This window comes from Sceloporus occidentalis, unplaced genomic scaffold (assembly GCF_023333645.1).
Source record: "Sceloporus occidentalis isolate IW3139 unplaced genomic scaffold, rSceOcc1.0.p SCAF_1, whole genome shotgun sequence".
Taxonomy (NCBI): Eukaryota; Metazoa; Chordata; class Lepidosauria; order Squamata; family Phrynosomatidae; genus Sceloporus; species Sceloporus occidentalis.
Window position 1 is genome coordinate 25,789,971 of NW_028316981.1, and position 21,399 is coordinate 25,811,369.

Sequence of the window (21,399 nt, forward strand, 5' to 3'; positions counted from 1 at the left end):
ACTGTGGTTTTTCTTCACTGCGCATGAGTTTGTAAAAATCACAGCAATTTACATTGGCCGTGCCTCTGAAGCTGGCTCACATCAATATCACCATCATCATCATCATTGTTAAAACAAAGCAGACCTGTAAAAATGGAATGGAAATCCTCCTCCTGCTCCTCTTCTTCTTTGTCCTCCTCCTCCTCCTGCTCCTTCCTTCCTCCCTCTTCCTCCTCCTCCTTCCTCCCTCCCTCCCTCCCTCTCCCCGCGCGCCTGCACTAGAGGCCCCACGTGCTTCCGCGACAGGCCAAAGGCCCCATGGGGCCTTTGGCAGCGGCAGTCGGTGGCAGGACCGAGCTGGGGCCGGTCCCAACGGCTTGGCAGGCCGCATGTGGCCCGCAGGCCGTAGGTTGCCGACCCCTGCTCCACATAGTCTGGGGTTAGGGGCACAGGACCCCCGTGAAAGTGGAAAAACCACAAATTAAAAAAGATATTTTTTTAACCTAAGAGAACACCTTTCTAGGAATCTCTAGGTCCTCCAGTAGAACTCTGTGGTCAGCATTTGCTATAATTTGACCATAGAATCATTCTGGAGGACCTGCAAATGTCTAGAGAAGTGTTTCTCTAGGAATCTCTAGGTCCTCCAGTGCAATGCTTTGGTCAGCTTCCAGCAGAGTTTCTCTGGAGAACCTAGCAATTCCTAGACATAACATATTATCAAATCTGCAAATAATCAAATCCGCAAAAGTCAAAGCTGCAAATGTGGAGGGTTGAATGTATTAAATAAGTAATCTATGATGTTACATTCATTTCTATTTAATAAATCATTTTTATTATACATTTGAGCACTCAAGAATGCTGCATATTGGAAAGCTTGAGTTCAGACACATCGTCTGCAGTGGCAGCAATTAATACAGGGTAGTGGTGTCTGATGGGCAGATAAGATGAAATCTTGCATGGGAACCATGAGTGCATCTAAAAGGGCCCCCATAGTTGATGGCCACAAAAAGTCCACAGATGAGTGGCAGAGGTAGGGATAAGTGAAAGCCCTCACATTTGGTGGCAATAGAAGGATTGGTAGAAAACCTCAGAAGCAAGAATTTGAAACTTGGCCTCCCAAACTCCAGGTCCAGCACTCAAATGGCTACACTACACTGGCATTTTCCGAAGCATATTCCTTGTTTATTTATCTATAGAATTTGTGTGCATCCCTTTATGATATCTGTCCCAAGAAAGATGATGGAAATATTGCTGTTTTGCAATTGTTTTTATCAACTCTTAATTTAATCCACCTTGGCTCTTTGAAATGTTGTTGTTTTCCCAGTCCTACACTTTTAATGGTGGTGCAGAAGAGGGAATTTCAGCAGGTGTTGCTTGTCGTGTAACCAACACCTGCTGAACGTCCCTCTTCTATATAACTATTAACATTGCAAAAGTCCCCTGCAGTTTGCAATCTGGTAACATTTCTTTAGTCAAACCTCACCTGGAATATTGTGTCCAGGTCTGGACACTTCAAGAGGGATACTGACAAGCTGGAGCATGTCCAAAGGAGGGCGACCAAAATGGTGAAAGGTTTGGAAACCATGCCTTATGAGGAGCAGCTTCAGGAGCTGGGTATGTTTATCCTGGAGAAGAGAAGATTAAGGAGTGAATTGATAGCCATTTTAAATATAGGAAAAGATGCCATGTGGAAGATGGAGCAAGCTTATTTTCTGCTGCTCCAGAGACTAGGCACAGAGCAATGGATTCCAACTATGGGACAAGAGCTTCCACCTAAACACCAAGTTCTTCCTGACAGTAAGAGCTGTTCAACAGTGGAACACATTCCCTTGGAGAGTAGTGGAGTCTCCTTCTAAAATAGGTTTTTGAAGAGAGGCTGGAGGGTCATCTGTCAGGAGTGCTTTGATTGTGTCTTCCTGTCTGACAGAATGGGGTTTAACTTGATGGCATTGTGGTCTCTTCCAGTTTTATTATTTTTTGATTCTTAACCTTACACCAAAGTATATGAATAACCCTGCAATCCCCTGGCCAGGATCCAGTGATGCACCCAGCACCAGTGGAATTGGGATTTCCTCCATCATCTCTGTTTCTACATCCCTCTGTGGTCCTCTTCCCCCAAATCCTATTCCAGAGGCCTTTCTAGCCCTTCGTAGCAAATTTGTAGGGGGTGCAGGAGGGAGGCAGTAGCTGCTAATTCTGGTAGCATTGGTGGGATCTGGTAGAAGAACATTCTTGGTCTCTGCCCACGTCTAAGGGGCTGAAGGCCAATTTCTCTAGTCAGATTGAAGAAGCTGGACAGACTGCTTATCCACCACAGAGGTGCTTTCCTATGGGGGCACTGTACAGGGAGGCATGTGATGAAGCTTTCACCGCAACATTAGCAAACCATGCCATCTCCCTACCCACCACGATTCAGAAGCTAAATCTGGAGTCTGTCAATCACATTTCAATTCATGACAGCTGAGCACGTTTAGTGCCTGGAGAAATAGTCACCCATCACATCAGTAAGGTACTGGCACTCATTAATCAGCGGTGTCAAAATAACAATGTTTGCTTGCTCCGCTTGATTACAAAAGTCTTGGGGGATTTTGGACTGTTCTTTCACATCTTACAGAATGGAAATGGAAGAAAAATCATCCTTATCCTTATCTTCCAATCTCTATACCAGAGAGATATAAGCCAAACAAGTATTTCAGTAGAAGGAGCAGAAATAACAGTGTTTATCAAAATCTAGGGCTGGATTTCAAGTGCTGGCATTTTTTTTTCTCCTCTTGCATAATACAAGAACCTGTGAGGATCCAATGGAAATGATTAGTGGGAGATTTATGACAGGCAAAAAGAAGTCCTTCTTCACATGGCATACAATTAATTTATGGAATTCACTGCCATACACCTCAGTGACAGCCACAGACTACTTACCAAGGAGCCTAAATGATTCACCTTGAGATGGAGGCAGTTCTGAGGAATTGCTAGATTCTTATCTGTTGATGTCCATTCAGCTGTTTTTGTTACGTTAATTATTCTGCTTTTTATTAGTCAGTGCTCTCCTCTCTTGTTTAGTGTGACTTTGTTTTTGTTTTTTAATTTCTGCTTTCTGTCACATTAGATGTTTTAACTGACTTGTGAGTCACCACTTAGGATTTATAGGCCAAAATGGAAAACAGATTATTAAAACATACACATACCTGAATGAGGTTTTTCTGGAAACCTTAGAGGCTTGTGGTGATGTATGACAGGAGCCCTTCCCATTGCCTCAGTCTCATACCTGGAAAATACTGTATATACTCATGTATAAGTCTAGAAATTTACCCAAAAATTGACCCAGAAAACCTGAGTCGACTTATCCATGGGTCAATGTAAGTACTGTACTTTAACTCACTAGAAGCATTTGACCCCCTTCTACTCTCCATCTAGCCTTTAGTATGAATACAAATAGTTATGTCTGCTGGAATTTTGTACGTTCTTTGGGATTGTTTTTCTTTGCTTCATCCTTTACATCCTTAATTACATTCTCCTAAGTTTTACCCTCGACTTATCCATGAGTCACATCAAAATCCATAATTTTGGCCTCAAAACCTGCCCTCAACTTATAATTGTTTATAAGTTAAGTTAATAATCCTACAATAAAAGGTAGAGAGTAAATGAGAAGTGAATAATTTTGGCCCCAAAACCTGCCCTCAACTTATAATTGAGTATAAATTAAGTTAATAATCCTACAATACAAGGTAGAGAGTAAATGAGAAGTGAATATACTTTTACTATTTATATTTTAACTAGTTAAATGTAACTATTTACAAGTTTTGACATCTTTCCTGAGAGGCACTTTCTAGGCATCTTTAAACATTTTTGTTATTGAGTGCCTTCAAATTGTTTCTGACTTATAGTGTCCCTAAGGCCATGGAGTTCTCTCGGCAAGATTTGTTCAGAGGAGGTTTGCCATTGCCTTCCCTTGAGGCTGAGAGCATGTGACTTGCCCAAGGTCACCTATTGGGTTTTATGGCCAAGTTGGCAATTGAATCCTGGTCTTCAGAGTCATAGTCTAACACACAAACCACTACACCACACTGGTTCTTTAAACATATTCAGTCATATTTAAAACATCAATAAAAAAGAAAGGTCTGAAATCCAGATAGGTATGTGCAAATATTTTGAAGCCTTTCTATAAATGAGGTGGTCAGAATAAAGAAAAAACAAGAATTGACCAGACTTTAAATGGTCATAGTGCCTTCTACTACTTATTTTAGAAACTAAATGGGCTGATTTAGGGAGGATGTTTGCTTATGCAAACCAACCAACCAACCCAGAACTCACTTATACCATTAACAGAAAGCATCATATGATGCAGCTCTGCTGGACTGTACCAGGTTTTTTTTTTTTTTGGGGGGGGGGGGGCACTGCAGCATGTGAGATAAGGCAAGGTAGAATAGGAGAAACTGTTTTACATGGGGGAATAGAGCTAAGACTCTATTTTGGGGCCATGTCACAGGTCCCACAGTCCAGCAATTCCCCCCATAAACATCTGGAGAGCAGCAGGTGATGGGAGCAATGACAGACAGGCCCAGCATCGCCACCTACCCATTTCTTTTGCTCTTATGTCTCAGGAAGGAAGAAGAAATTGTAAAGCACAAAAAGCTACTGTGACAGAGGGAAAATGGTATAAGCTCCACAACCAGAGTAAAACACATGGTTCCCGTAAGAACATTAAATGCAGAGTGCAAAACAGTGATGAAGCATTAAAAAATGTAGTCACCTCTGCACCACCTGAAGCATTACAGAGAAACAAGAGCTGCACCACATGATTTGGATGTTCATTCTTGCTTGGTTCTCACAGCCCTTAGTCATTTATAATTTCATTAGTTACTCTTAGCACTTTGAATTGTGCTTGCAAATATACTGGTTGCCAGTTCAGAGAGTGGTGTTCACCTGACTTTCCTTTCAACATCTATGGAGGCTGGAGACCACACTCTAAAGCAGAGGTGAGAATTTTGCAAGACATCTATATGTTTTGGACTGCAACTCCCATAATTTGTCCCTATTGTTGTTGCAAATGCAGGGCACAAAACAACTAAGGGTCCAGTTCCAAAGGAAGCAGGCACAAGCCAAGATCCAAAAAGTAACTGCATTATCTATAGTTACATTTATGTTCAATCTTATTCCAGTGAAGTTAAGATGACATATATTTTTCTCTCCTCATTGTCCTCACACAGCCTAGTGAGGTAGCTCGGCTGAGAGAGAATGACAGACCCAAAATTACTTTGTGCATTGTTTCATGGAGGCTAGAACCTGGATCTCACAAAACTCAATTCAACAGTCTCTAACCACTGCCTGCCAGCTCTAACTCACTCCATTTAAGGGGACAAGGCTTTATAGGGCCTTGGAGACAATGGCCAGCCCTTGGTGCCAGCTGGCTGAGTAGTGTTGCAGGTTTGGTACTGTAGAAAATGGCTGTGCTTTCTACCTATAAAAACAAAACAAAAAGTGGCTGTACTTTCTACCTGTAAAAACCTCTGCCTGTAAAAACAAATTTCCTCAGAGGTCCCTCTGTAGTCCATCCATTGCTGGAGCACTCCTTCTCATTGACAGGCAAAACCCATCAGTGCCTCCCAGTTGCACTGCTTTTCTACTTGGATTCATGTGTGATAAGTTCCTCCTAAAGCAGTTCCAATATGCGGACAGTCACATTGTGCAAGTGGGCATGATTATGCTCCTTTCCCTTTCCCCCTCACTATTCCCAAGCAAGCTGTTTTTCTCTTTTTCCCTCCAAATTCTTTTGACTATTTATTTTTACTTAATTGATTGCCATGATCATGTAATTGTACTAAAAATGAAAATAAATAAAGATGGAAAGGCATGTTGGGAGGCAGAGCTGTGGACGTTCAGTATAAAGAAGACAAGAGGCTGGGACAAGCAGCATCATGGTGATTTGGAAAGAGTGACAGTCCCCAAGCTGATTATGTTGGCATTTCTTAGATTAATGCAGTTGTGGTGCCTTACGAGATTGGTGTGATAATGTCCTAAGAATGCAATTTGAGGCAGCCCCCAGACTTGGGTGGCATAGGCTGAGCCTTCCCAGTGAATGAGCATGGGAGGTGCCCCAGTTTCTGTTGCTGAGAGTGGGCACCTAGGAGCTGGTGGCATTAAAGCAGAGAGTGGAGAGCAGCTGGTGGCACTAAGAATTATTTTTACTTCATTTTTAAAATGTTTATCTCATCCTTCCTCTGAGGAGCTAAGGAAGGAATACGTGATTCTCTTTCCTTTCCTTCATTTTCAGAACAATTCCATGAGGCACATTAGGGTGAGAGACATCAGGCCTGGTGGAGTTTACAATAGAGCAGTAATTTGAATTCTGCTCTTCTGGCTTAGCGACATAATACCCAAGGCCAGACAAGTCAGCTGGAATTCACAAAAGCAGTTACAAATGCATAACATAGAGCTATACATTCCTAACTGTTTTATGTTCATGATCCTTATGTATTCAGTAGTGTAAGGAGCATGTAGGGATTTTTTTAAAAACAAACAAACCCAGTCCTGCTTTACTGGGCAGCAGCTGCTGCAAACGATACAGGTGTGTTTTCCTATCAATCAGGGCACAGAAGATTCATGGTTGAAATCCCCTCCTGCAAGTGATCTCAGTTCCTGCCAGAGAGAGGAGAAGGAGAGAAGTAGCTGGGCGGCCATTTTGAGTGGAGAGTATGCTTATTGCTGAGGGGGTGGGGCTTCTGTGAGTCACATGTGAGTCACTAGGGGGCGGAGTTAGCAGACTAGCTCTATATAACTCCTCCCAGAGCCTTTCCAGAACAGTTCCTGCCAGAGAGAGGATAAGGAGAGAAGTAGCTGGGTGGCCATTTTGAGTGGAGAGTGTGCTTGTTTTTGAGGGGGTGGAGCTTCTGTGAGTCACATCTGTGAGTCACTAGGGGCGGGGCTAGCAGACTAGCTCTATATAACTCCTCCCAGAGCCGCACGCCTTTTTCATCCAAGGAGAACTACAGCAGAGGCTGAGCTGCTTGAACTCACTGCCAGAGATTGCTGAAAATGCCAGATCATCAGGGGCTTTAACATTGGAGTTTACTGGAGGATTTTTTGAGGAGAAAGCCCACAGTCCTGTTAAACTAATTACTTAAGACTTCTCAGTATGGACACTGACGGAACTGCTGCAGTCACCTGCAACACTTGTGGGATGTTTGCCTTCTTGCCTACAGATGTGGAGAACTTCACATGCCCCAAGTGCAAGTTGGTAACACTTTTGGAGGAGAAAGTCCAGCAGGTGGAGTCCAGAATAGCTACACTTCAGCATATAAGGGAGCAAGAGGATTTCCTGGACAGAACGGAACCAACGGTCATGGACAGGGATCACACAGAGGAAGTTGCTGGGGTGGAGGCGTTCACTTCACATACACAGGAGGCAGACAGCTGGAGGAATGTCACACAGAGAACTAGGCCAAGAAAGGATTGTTCTGGGAGCTTGCAGCTAAAGAGTCGATTCGAAGCTCTTTCCCTTATCAGGGATGACGAGGAAGAGCAGCATGGACAGACTTCAGGGACAGAGCAGGGGAGCCTGAGAGTCCCACCCGAGGGAACAGTCGCTGCTAAGCCTCAGAGGAGGCGTGTGGTCGTAGTGGGGGACTCCTTGCTGAGGGGTACAGAAGCAGTGATTTGTAGGCCTGACAAGATGTCTTGAGAGGTGTGTTGTCTCTCTGGGGCAAAGATCCGTGATGTGACAGAGAGGCTGACAAGACTGGTCAAGCCTACTGACCAATACCCCTTCCTTTTGGTCCACGTGGGAACCAATGATACTGCAAGACACAGCCTGCAAAACATCAGAAGGGATTACGAGGCTCTTGGTAGGAAGCTGAAAGAAATGGATGCAAAAGTTGTTATCCCGTCTCTTCTGTCAGTCAAAGGGCATGGTCCAGGAAGGTGTAATAGCAGATGTAAACATCTGGCTCCGCAGGTGGTGCCGCTGAGAACTATTTGGATTCTTTCATCATGGGCTGCAGTTCCATGAGGGAGGCTTCTGGCAACGGATGGGTTGCATCTCACACCAGTTGGAAGAAATGTTTTTGCCAACAGTCTCAAGAATTTGATCAGGAGGGCTTTAAACTGAGTTACGTGGGGGAGGGAAACAATTTTATGGAAGGCAAAAGGGATGGAGAAAATAGTCAAACTGACATAGAGGAAACAAGACAAATAGTGCAAGGACCCAATAGTGGGAAGCAAAAAAAAACTTGCACAGGCAACAAGTAAAGAAGACCCATGGTCTGCGATGTCTCTACACTAATGCACAGAGCATGGGAAATAAGCAAGATGAACTCAAACTCTTAGTACAACAAGGCAAATATGATATAATAGGCATCACTGAAACCTGGTGGGATGAGTCTCATAAGTGGAATGTAGAAATGGAGGGCTATAACCTTTTTAAGAGAAATAGGGCAAACAGGAAAGGAGGAGGAATAGCATTATATGTCAGAGATATTTACACCAGTGAAGAGATCCAGGACATCAATCATGGAAGCCAGGTGGAAAGCATCTGGATAAAAATTAAAGGGGAGGGAAACAACAAGGATGTTATGGTGGGAGTCTACTACAGACCTCCAAGTCAGATGGAGGAATTGGATGATATCTTTCTACAACAGATGACCGTACAGTCAGAAAGGAGAGATGTAGTAGTGATGGGCGACTTCAACTATCCTGATATTTGCTGGAATTCAAACTCAGCCAAATCCTCAAGGTCTAGCAAATTCCTCACTTGCCTGGAAGACAATTTCATGGTCCAAAAGGTGGAAGAGGCAACAAGGGGGTCAGCTATTTTAGATCTGATCCTAACCAACAAGGACGACTTGGTTAATGGGGTACAAGTGGTGGGATCCTTAGGTGGAAGTGACCATGTTCTCCTGGAGTTTGTTATACAGTGGAAAGGAAAAGCCAGGCATAGTCAGACACGCATTCTAGAGTTTAGGAGAGCGGATTTCAGTAAACTTAGAGAAGTATTGAGGGTGATCCCATGGTCAGAAATACTAAAAGAGAAGGGAGTTCAGGACGGATGGGAGTTTCTCAAAAGAGAGATACTGAAGGCACAATGTCAGACAGTTCCAGTGAGAAAGAAAAATGGGAGGTTTCTCAAGAAACCAAGATGGATGACTAAGGAACTTTCAACTGAGCTAACTTTTAAAAGTAACATGTATAAGAAATGGAAAAATGGGGAAATCGCCAAATGGGAATTCAAACAAATGCTAGCCTGTGTAGAGGTAAAGTCAGAAAAGCTAAAGCACAGAATGAATTCAGACTTGCTAGAGAGGTTAAGAAGAATAAAAAGGGCTTTTTGGGATATGTCTGCAGCAAAAGGAAGAAGAAGGAAACAGTAGGGCCACTGCGTGGAGAAGATGGCAAAATGTTAACAGGGGACAGAGAAAAGGCAGAATTATTCAACACCTTCTTTGCCTCCATCTTCGCAGAAAAGGCAAAGGGTGCTCAACCTGAGGAAAATGGAACAGAGGACAGAATAGGGGAATTTCAGTACAGAATAAGTAAAGAGATAGTAGAGGAATACCTTGTTAATCTAAATGAATATAAGTCTCCGGGACCTGATGAACTACATCCAAGGGTATTAATAGAGCTGGCTAATGTAATATCGGAACCATTGGCAAAAATCTTGAAAACTCCTGGAGAACAGGAGAAGTCCCAGCAGACTGGAGGAGGGCAAATGTTGTCCCCATCTTCAGAAAGGGGAAAATGGGCATCCAAACAATTATCGTCCAGTTAGTCTGACATTAATACCAGGAAAGATTCTAGAGCAGATCATTAACCAGAGAGTCTGTGAACATCTAGAAGGGAATTCCATAATCACAAAGAGTCAACACGGGTTTCAGAGAAACAAGTCATGCCAGACAAACCTAATCTCTTTTTCTGATAAAATTACCAGCTGGGTAAATGAAGGGAATGCTGTGGATACAGTATATATCCATGACATTCTTGCAAACAAGCTTGTGAAATGTGGGCTAGACAAGGTAACTGTTACATGGATTTGTAATTGGTTGACTGGCCAAACCCAAAGGGTGCTCAGCGATGGCTCCTTTTCATCCTGGAGAGAAGTGACCAGTGGGGTCCCACAGGGCTCTGTCCTGGGCCCAGTGCTATTCAACATCTTTATCAATGACTTGGATGACAGAATTGGAAGCATACTTATCAAATTTGTAGATGACACCAAATTAGAAGGAATAACTAATACTCCATAGGACAGGATCAAAATTCAAAACAACCTGAATAGACTAGAAAGCAGGGCCAAAGCTGACAAAATGAAATTCAACACGGAGAAATGTAAGGTACTGCACTTAGGGTGGAAAAATGAAATGCACAGATATAGGATGGGGGACACCTGGTTGAATGAAACTACATGTGAAAGGGATCTGGGAGTCCAAGTAGACCACAAGATGAACATGAGTCTGCGGCAGCTAAAAAGGCCAATGCAATTTTAGGCTTCATCAATAAAAGTATAGGGTCTAGATCAGCGGTTCCCAACCTTTGTTGGGCCGCAACCTCCATTGGGGACGAAAGTCCTGCCTGCGGCCTCCCTGATCGGTTGGAAGGCCAGGAAGGGGCAGGACTTTTGGCCACCTACAAGCTCCAGCGGGCTTTGCGGCCGGACATCCCGCCCCTTCCCAGCCTCCCAACCAATTAGGGAGGCCACCGGGGGAGATGCAGCAGGACTTGCAGCCGCAAAGGTTGCTGGGGCTTGCAGTCCCGTCCCCTTCTCCCTCAGGTTGCCTGGCAGCTGTGGGGAGAAAAGGAGGAGGCAGACCCGCCCCGTCCCTTTCTCCTCGCAGTTGCCTGCCCTGTCCCCTTTTCCCCATGCAGTGCCTGTGCCAGCGCTAGCACCCATGAGGAGAAGGGGAGAGGGGAAGGCAGGGGGGATTCCAAACCTGGTGACCCACAAGAGGTTGGGAACCCCTGGTCTAGATCAAGAGAAGTCATAGTGCCACTGTATTCTGCTTTGCTCAGGCCCCACCTGGAATACTGTGTCCAGTTCTGGGCCCCACAATAAAATAAAAAGACCTTTCTTTGAAGAGCCATTTGGTTTTTAATATGTTGCAGCAAACAGAAATTTTTAAGAGGGTGGGGAATGTATCGTTTTTGTTGTATTATGTTGTAAAGATCTTCCCAGTGTTGTTTTTAAACTTGTGTTTTTAAAAATGAACTTTAGTTTAATTGTGTTTTAACTTTTGTACAAGGAGCTTTATAACTGTACAGTCAGCCCTCCACATTTGTGGCTTTGATTTTTGCAGATTTGATTAATAAGTTCTTTCTAGGAATCTGTACATCCTCCAGTCCAACTATGCTGGAGATTTGACATAGATTTGCACTGGAGGACCTAGAGATTCCAAGAAAAAACACCTTTCTAGGCATTTATAAGTCCTCCAGCATCATTCTCTTGTCAGCTTCTGGTGGACGTTGACAATAGATTTCCATTGGGGGACCTAGAGATTCCTAGAGAGATGTTCCCTCAAGTTAAAAAAATAGTGATATTTCATTTGTGGATTTTCCACTTTCAAAGGGGTCCTTCATTCCCAACCCCAGCAGCTGTGGAGGGCCCACTGCATTGGGTTTTCAAAACACTGTACAGCTGCCCTGAATCCTGTGCTGGGAGAAAGGCGGGAATAAATGTGTCCAGTTTTGGGCACCACAATTCAAAAAGGATGTTGACAGATTGGAACATGTCCAAAGGAGGGCGACTAAAAGGGTGAAGGGTCTGGAAACCATGTCCTATGAGGAACAACTTAGATAGCTGGGGATGTTTAACCTGGAGAAGAGAAGGTTAAGGGGTGATATGATAGCCCTGTTTAAATACTTGAAGGGATGTCATATTGAGGAGGGAGCAAGCTTGTTTTCTGTTGCTCCAGAGAACAGGACCCGGAACAATGGATGCAAGTTACAGGAAAAGAGATTCCATGTCAACATTAGGAGGACCTTCCTCACAGTAAGGCAGGGGTTCCCAACGGTCACGCGACCTTTTCTTGGGGGTTGCCAGGTTGGGAATCCCCCCTGCCTCCCCCTCCTCCCCTTCTCATCACAGGTGCCGGCGCTGGCGCAGGCACTGCGTGGGGAAAAAGGGACGGGGACATGTCTGCCTCCTCTTTCCCTTCTCCCTGCGGGTGCTGGCGCTAACACAGGCACCTGCGGTGAGAAAGGGACAGGGGCAGGTCTGCCTCCTCCTCTTCTCCCCGCGGCTGCCAGGAAACCGCGGGGAGAGGGGGATGGGACTGCAAGCCCCAGCAGCCTTTGCGGCTGGAAGTCCTGCCCCTTCTCCCCCGGCGGCCTCCCTAATTGGTTGGGGCTTGTAGGCGGCCAAAAGTCCCGCCCCTTCCTGGCCTCCCAACCGATCAGGGAGGCCGCAGGCAGGACCTTCATCCCCAATGGGGGTCGCGGCCCAACAAAGGTTGGGAACTGCTGCAGTAAGGGCTGTTCGACAGTGAAACAAACTCCCTTGGAGTGTAGTGGAGTCTCCTTCTTTGGAGGTCTTTAAGCAGAGGCTGCATGGCCATCTGTCGGGGATGCTTTGATTTAGATTTCCTGCATGGCAGGGGGTTGGACTGGATGGCCCTTCTTTGGGTCTCTTCCAGCTCTTTGATTCTATGAGGGGGTAAATCCCACAAGCACCTCTGGAGAGTAGAAATACAGTCATGATAAAGGCTGATATTCTGCATTGCTGTTGCAGATTCATAACCTAGAGTTATAGGTCTGTAACTGCTTCATATTCACAGTCAAGGCACTATTGCCAAAATTGTTAATGTCCCTGAAACCAACCTTAAACTCCAGGGAGCCATTTTGAGCAATGGACGTCAGTGGCATGGGCAAAAGAGGCACTTCAGGATCTTAGCCAATGTAACTAACAGTTTACTGCCTTGTTGTGACACCCAAAATCACCTGCCTCACCCCATCCATTGCTAATGCTGACACTGTTCTTGCTCCAAGACCAACATGCAATTATTAGACCACCTTAGGATTTTGCAGGGCTCATCTGGGCAGCTTAGTCTAGGGTCATTAGAAGCGGCAGGTGGAAGGAGGAATAAATTGGCAATTTGGCCTGGCATAGAAAGGATGACCTACTGATGATGAGAGCCAAGTGCCCAGCACTGCAGGTGGATAGTCTTCATTGTGCAACTGCTTAACCTCTGACTTGCCACCATTCCTTACACCTCAGGGGTGAGCAGCTAAAGGTGGCTTTGGGAGCAGAAGGAAAATCTATACATCCAGGATCAGAAATATACTGCTGAGTCACAAAATCACCTATTTTTGTATATGTATATGTGTAGTAGAGAACTGCTCATATCATAATGGGACTCTGCTAAGAAATTTTAATAAAAGATACAAATAATCTAGGACAGGATAGAAGAAAATGAGAGGCAGAAATGCTTATGGCAGGAAACATGGGCTGCAGCAAGCATGGAAACGGACAAATACAGCAAATAAATTTCAACCAGGAGTGACCAGATATCCACTGTTGGATTTTATTTTAGGAGTTGGAAGACTTTGGGACCCTGTGCCCATAAAAGCAAAAACTGTGGTTCCTGGAAGCCACCAGGAGCAGAAAATATCTTTTTAGTCATTCAGTCAATCAAGACCCCCCCTCATTTTTTCTTCTTCTCCTGATATCAAATGCATAAAGGGTATTGTGGGGGCTGAAGAACCTCAGAAACAGCGGAGAGTGATTAGACAGCAAGTGTGCTTCCCAGCAAACTGCCTACCACACATTCGTCTGTTATTTCAGAGTTAATAAAGAATGGCAGTGCTAGCTGTGTTGCAAATATATTCCAATGAGTTTTAATGGCAAATACAAAAATGAAGAAAAGGTGGAGGAGGACATAAGGGAGGATGTGCATAGACTGTAATAATGGGATCGGAATATACACTAATAGAAACTGTCCTTATATCCAAAAAAAGAAGAATCCGATTGAAGTTGACGTGTTTCATCAAATTGATGGGTTCATCTTCCAAGAAATAGTCATCTGTTGTTGTTATTGAGTTTGAAGTTGTTAGCCAAGATTTGTCTCCCCAGTATTTTATGCTTTTGATTGGGATTACTTGGCTTATGTTCATTCTGAAATTGCCAGAAGGAGCTGGTGTTGGTTGGCATCTTCCACAGTTTGTGCTAATTTTTCCTTTCTGTTGTACTTCTTCCTTTTCCTCCTTCTGGATCAGCAATGATCGATAGTCACACAATATGTTCAGAGAAACTGTAAATTCATTTGTATCCAGGATTTGTGTGAGGATTTCATACTGGAAGAGGGTCAACTTGGGTCCCCCCCACACACACACACACACTCCTTTTTCTTAGTCCACAATACATTTTATCTAAGAATTCTTTCTCTTTCCCTTTTCCTTTCCTTTCTCTGATTTTGGGGTGCCACATTACACAGTTGCTCTACATGTACCGATTTAAACACCATTGAGTCCTTCTAGGGAAAAGCAGTGTTTCCGAAACCCACCTTTAACTCCAAGGAGCTATTCTCAATGAATTACAGGCAGCTGGGGAGCACTGCTTAACAGGGCAGGCCCTACCATTAGACAATGTGAGACTGCCTCCTTGGGCAATATATTTTGGGTGTAGTAAAAGGCAGTAGATTAATATTGAATTAATATTTGTCTGCAAAGGAGAAAAGGACAGAGGGAAAGGAGCTTGTGGAATTTCCTGCAGAAGGTGCTAGAATAACTTGCATTGTTTTGTGTAGTCTGATGTGGCGAAGGTGGCATTTTCTCTTCTCCTTCAGGCTGAAAAATGTTTTGGGCTGGCTTGGTGCTCAATCCTTTGTCTCCTGTAGCTTCATCCCCACCTCCGTTTCCAGGGGGGGAACACACCTGGGACATGAGGGAGATGATGGAAGGTAGCAGGAACAGAGGTTCAAAACACACTGCAAAAATAATCCCATTTGGGACCACATTAGCTGCCCTGGCCCAATGCTAAGGAATTTTGGGAATTGTAGTTTTATGAGACATTTAGCCTTCTCTGCTGCCTCAATAAACAACAATTCCAACAAAGTGGGGAAATGGCTCGCCTTTCAGCTAAGAAGAATCAGAGAGAAAAAGGTAATCACTAAAATAAAAAAAGGGAAATCAACACTTACCCAGCAAGAAGACATCAAAAGAGAATTCCAAAAATTCTTCGAAAACCTGTATAGAGAAAAAACAGTTGAATTAGATGAAATAGAAAGATACCTAGATATTGTAAAACCTCGAAATATTCAAGAAAAGTGGAAACAGGAACTAAATAAACCAATTATGATGGAAGAAATTAGGGAAGCAATTGCAAATGTGAAGAATGGAAAAGCACCAGGCAACGATGGCCTCCCAATTTCTTTTTACAAGACTTTTATTGATGAAGTTGCTCCCACCCTCCAACAAGTAATGAACGAAGCTTTAGAAGATAACATACCAAACTCATGGAAAGAAGCAGACATTTCTATAATATTAAAAGAAGGTAAAGATCCTGAATGTCCAAACAGCTACAGACCGATATCACTCCTAAATAACGATTATAAGCTACTCGCTGCTATCCTGTCCAAAAGACTGAGAGATTGCCTAGTGGAGACAATAGGGGAGGAGCAAAGCGGATTCTTACCAGGTAGACAAATCAGGGACAATACTAGACTGATAATTGATATTATTGAATATTATGAGAAACACAATGAAAGAAAGATGGGTCTACTCTTTATCGATTTTGAAAAGGCTTTCGAATCGGTTAATTGGAATTTCCTACTGGCATTATTAAAAAGAATAGACATAGGGTCAAATTTCTTAAATTGGTTATCAAAAATTTACAACAAACAACCTGCACAAATTAGGATTAATAGAGAAAAAACAAAAGTAATTCAAATTCAGAGAGGAACGCGCCAAGGTTGCCCTCTCTCTCCCCTGTTGTTTCTGCTGGTAATCGAACTACTAATCAAAAGAATCAGAGAAAAATCAGACATTCAGGGAGTTAAATTAAGAAGTTCAAAAATTAAAATCAGAGCATTTGCAGACGATGTCGTTATTGTTATTGAAGACCCGATAAACAATGTGGCAAAAGTGTTGGAAATCATCAACGAATTTGGCAAAGTATCAGGGTGCGTAATAAATAAAGATAAATCAAACATATTGACAAAAAATATTAGTAAAGAAGAGGAATTAATATTGGGTACTTTAACTAAAATTAAGGTGACAAACAAAGTCAAATATTTAGGATTAAATATTACTAAGAAATCTAATGAATTGTTTGAAAATAACTATACAAAAATCTGGAAAGAGATAAAAAAAGACCTGATAAGATGGAACAAACTAAATATCTCTCTCTTGGGAAGGATAGCAGCGATCAAAATGAATATCCTACCAAGAATGCTATACCTTTTTCAAACGCTCCCTATCATTACGACAAAGAAAATCTTCAAAAATTGGAATAAAGATATCTCCGATTTTATACGGAGAGGGAAAAAGCCAAGAATCAAATTTAAGAATCTTCAAGATAGCAGCGAAAAAGGCGGCTTGGGACTACCCTCCCTGCAACTGTACTATGAAGCATGCAGCTTAGTTTGGGTAAGGGAATGGATGACATTGGCAAACAAAACACTGCTAGAAGTTGAGGGAGAAGATCTTAATATGGGATGGCACTACTATCTGGTGTATGGAAACAGCTCACTCAACAAATCCTTTATAAATCACGCAATTAGAAAACCTCTTTTTGAAACGTGGAATAAACATAAAAGGCACATCCTACCTAGGATTTGCGGTTGGGTTTCTTCACACGAAGCCATTTGTAGGAAAGAGACGAGCGAGGGGGTTGGATGGTTAAGATACGAGGACCTGTGGGTAAAAACAAGAGAAGAGGTTAGAATGAAGACAAGAGAAGAGCTAATTGAGGAAAGGGAGGGAGCAAATATCAATATGGTTTACATACAGACAAATTTATGAGAGATTTAAAATGGACAAAAAGACAACTGGGTTTGAACTGGACATTAGAAAAATTGAATTGAGTAAAACTTTGTATTTAGATAATGTCAAAATAATTGGGAAAGTATATGCAATATTATTATCTTTGGAAATGGAAGAAGAGACAATAAAAAGTCAGATGATAAAATGGGCCACATGTGTGGGCCACCCAATCATGTTAAATCAATGGGAAAAGGTGTGGAAAGATAAAAAAAATTGACTATCTCACAAAATATTAGAGAAAACTTTCTCAAAATGATGTACTTTTGGTACCTCTCACCCCATAAGATGGCTAAAATCTATAAAACCAAAAAAGATAAGTGTTGGAAATGCAGAAAGAAAAAGGGAACCTTTTTTCATGCATGGTGGGAGTGCAGTAAAGCAAAACAATTCTGGAGGATGGTTAACAGCTCAATTAACCAGATAATGGGAACAGACCTGGTGCTTAAGCCAGAGCTGTATCTATTAGGAATGTTGGACGAAGGAACCAGAAAAGAGGATGAGAGGGCTATATTTCACATGATTTCATTAGCAAGAATTTGCTATGCACAAAGATGGAAGAGTGAGACAATACCGTCGTGTGATGAGTGGCTATTAAAAGTATACGAAGGGATGGGGATAGACATTACGATCCTGAATTCAAGAAAGATGAGTATAGATAAACATTTAGAATATTGGAGAAAGGTGGTGACTTTTTTTGAAAATGAGTGGGGCAAAGAAGCCATCATAGGCTTAAGTTAAGCTATTATAACCTGGCTAAGTAGCTCATTGTCAGCACTTTCCTGGCAGTGGTAAGGAGAAAAATCAGGGTCTTCTTTTCTGTACTTTGATAGGTATTCTTTTTTTTTCTTCTTTTTTTCTCTTTGAAAATGACAATTAAAGTTGAACATTGAACTAATGATAGACAAATATGACCAACAAGAGAATGTCTGGTAGTTAGGAAGTCAATCTGTATGTTAAATGTTATGTTATTTGTAAATAGATGTCTAAGGGTAGATTTGATAGGATGGAAGGTAGAGAGGTATGTGATAACTGTTAGATAGGTGGTTATGTTTGCGATTAAGATAATTGTATGTTTTATTTATGTTTTATGTGCTTTGTACTACAAGTTTTGTATGTGTATGTACTAGTATGTATTATCTTTTAATCTAATAAAATATTAAAAAAAAAAAAACAACAATTCCCAGGATTTCCTAGCACTGAGTCAGCGCAGTTAACGTGATCTCAAACTGGATTATTTCTGCAGTGTGTTTTGGGCCCAAGTTGCAGTGAAAAAGCTGATAAGGAAAGGCTTACGCCAGGAAAGGACTAACTGCGGTCCTGATCCTGTATATGGCACCCAAAGCTGTTTTTGTGGCCTTTGGCCTCTCGAAACTGCCTTATTTCTAGCAAAACAAAAGTGACTTGGGTTTCTTGGAAGTTTCCAAAAGATGCAGTTCTTTTCAAATAAGATGCAAGGGCTCATTCTATTTAACATTTTAATAATAATAATAATAATAATACCAGTTTTTCAAACTTCAAATTTACAGCCCCTTCTACTTTTTATTTTTCTTTTCTTGTAGGGTAATGTTGTCAACTTGCACGCATGTGCACACATCAGGATCTGAGGGGCAGAAAACTGGCCCCAGGATATGCTGCACCTGTTCTGCCCTATGTGCCCCTACCCCTTGTACTCCCCTGCCCCTTTTCTATCTGCCTTTGACTGGAAGGAATAGTCAACAAGTGTATCTAGTTCTGGGTACCATAATTCAAAAAGGATGTTGATAAGCTGGAGCATGTCCAGAGGAGAGCGACCAAAATGGTGAAGGGTCTGGAAACCATGCCTTATGATAAGCAACTTAGGGAGCTGGGTACATTTAACCTGGAGAAGAGAAGATTAAGAGGTGATATGATAGTCTTGTTCAAGTATTTAAAGGGGTGTCATATTGAGGATTTGTTTTCTGCTGCTCCAGAGAATAGGACACGGAGCAATGGATGTAAAAAGAGATTCCACCTCAACATTAGGAAGAACTTCCTGATAGTAAGAGCTGTTCGACAGTGGAACACACTGCTTTGGAGAGTAGTGGGGTCTCCTTCTTTAACGGTCTTTAAACAGAGGCTGCATGGCCATCTGTTGGGGGTGCTTTGATTGCGAGTTTCTGCATGGCAGAATGGGCTTGGGCTGGATGGCTCTTGTAGTCTCTTCCAACTCTATGAATTATTCTTTCAAATAAGCCCCTTGGAAGTTCTGTGTCGTTTGGCTCTGATGAGACTGGTTAATTTATGTGCTCATTGGAAAAGTTGGTCTTCTCCACCAGTGTCACTCCTGTCTTTCCTGATTTATGGCTGCATAGATAGGTGAAGGCTAGCTCTATGCCCATCCTGAGTTAAGGTACCCATAGGGCTACCAGTGTGGTATAATGGATTGAGCACTGGACAAAGACTGTGGGAGACCAGGGTTCAAATCCCTGCTCAGACATAGATACCCACTTGGTGACCTTCAGCAAGCCACTCTCTATCAGCCTTACAGGTTATGACCAACCCCTGAAGAAATCTTGCCAAGAAAACCCTATGAGAGTTTTTATATAATTTGGACTCAACTTAAAGGCATATGGCAACAACAATGCAGGGTTGTCTTGCAGTGATACACACATAGTCCTTTCTAAGTCACTCAGATGCACACATATACATCCTGCAGTGGACTGGGTTTCCCCCCTCCCTGCTCTAGTCAACAACAACTCTGAATCTGAAGAACGCCTACTCTCATTTCCCTGCAGGCCATTTGGCTTTCTGTCTCTCACTTCTTCCTCCAAGTGTCATTTCAGGGTTTATTAAGGTATGTGTATAGAATTTCAATTCTTGAAAATCTTTGCTCTCATAGTCAATGAGGACATGCTTGAATATGTACAGGTAGTACTTGTGAAAGTTTCAGCTGCTCGGAGGGAGACCTTGTTTGTGACTTACTGGCCCTCCAGTCCTGGCCTGCAGACCTGTGTCTTATCAGGCACTTTTTTAACTGCTCTTTCCTATTTCAGTTTACAGGAAAATCTCACCATAAGGTAAGAAATACCAGAAGGTACTGTGATCGGTGTTGTAAGTGCACAATGACACAGGAGAAGATCTCACAGAAGGCATCCATGTACATTGTAGAAAATGTACAGGGTTGTATCTCATCTTTGTTTTTTACTGCATGGTAATGATATTCCTGTTGTTTTTGCTATTAGTATTTAGGGTTTAAGTCAGTGTTCCTGGTTTTAACATTCATCTGACATTGCCTAGGTAAGGGGTGGGAAAGCTCAGGGAGTTATGAAGCTAATTTTCTGGGACCAAAATTCACTTCAAGCCATTATCACCTCAACATCCAAATAAAACTAGAAGTTCATTTCTTGATTCATAAAACTGAGATGCAAGACAGAACAAAATGAGGGAAGCTTTTACCTTGTTTTAAAGACAAATTGTTCTCATGCATGCTTCCAGAATCATCAGAATCCTGGCCCAGGTAAGGAAATTTTTCCACCTGTCCTGAATGGGGTCACGCTCCCTGTGAAGGACTCGGTTTGCAGTTTGGGGGTGCTTCTTGACTCGTCGCTCCACCTTACATCTCAGGTGGATGCAACGGTTAGGAGCACCTGTTATCAGCTTCGGCTGATATGCCAACTGCGACCCTTCCTGGACCGGGGGGGACCTTGAAACCGTTGTACATGCTCTGGTAACCTCTCGATTAGATTTCTGCAATGCGCTTTACATGGGGCAACCCTTGTACCAAACTCAGAAGCTACAATTAGTGCAGAATATGGCGGCTAGGCTGGTTACTGGATGTTCCAGGGCCAGCCATATAACACCAGTTTTGAAAGATCTTCATTGGCTGCCTATTCGCTTCCGGGCCGAATACAAGGTGTTGGTTATTACCTATAAAGCCCTAAATGGCTTGGGCCCAGGGTACTTGGAGGACCGCCTCTCCCCATATAATCCACCCCACACTCTTAGGTCGGGAGAGAAACATCTTTTAGCAGTTCCAGCTGTTCGTTATGCTGCTGCTAGGAGGGCTTATTCTGTTTCAGTCCCCCAACTCTGGAACTCTCTCCCCAATGAACTCCGTATGGCCAGTTCCCTTGCTGTGTTCAAGAAAAACTTGAAGACTTATTTTTTCCGCCAAGCTTTCCCCCCATGAACTTTGTTGTCATTCTTCTCCCCTAAATGTGATGTATTTCATCATTTCAACCTTTGTATGAGTGTTGATGTTATGTTTTTATTGACTGCTGTTGTATATTGTTGTTTTTAACTGTTTTTAATATGTTGTGCACCGCTGTGATCTATGGAATAGCGGTATATAAATAATTTTTTTATTTTATTATTATTTATTATCAATTTTTTTTCACAAGGCCCAGATATTTTGTTCAGCAGCAAGTGGGAGTACTTGGGATATTTGGGAGGGGGCTGTTAAAAATATTTGGGGGTATATATAGATAAAGTATGTCTGTTACC

The 21,399-nt window shown here is 42.7% G+C and overlaps 1 protein-coding gene across 1 annotated transcript in view; it reads left to right on the forward strand.

Moving 5' to 3' along the window:
* Nucleotides 1-21,399, forward strand: part of LOC149321246 (G protein-coupled receptor 22-like) — an 87,780-nt gene that overhangs the window by 60,573 nt on the left and 5,808 nt on the right. The gene's annotated exons all lie outside the window — the stretch shown is intronic.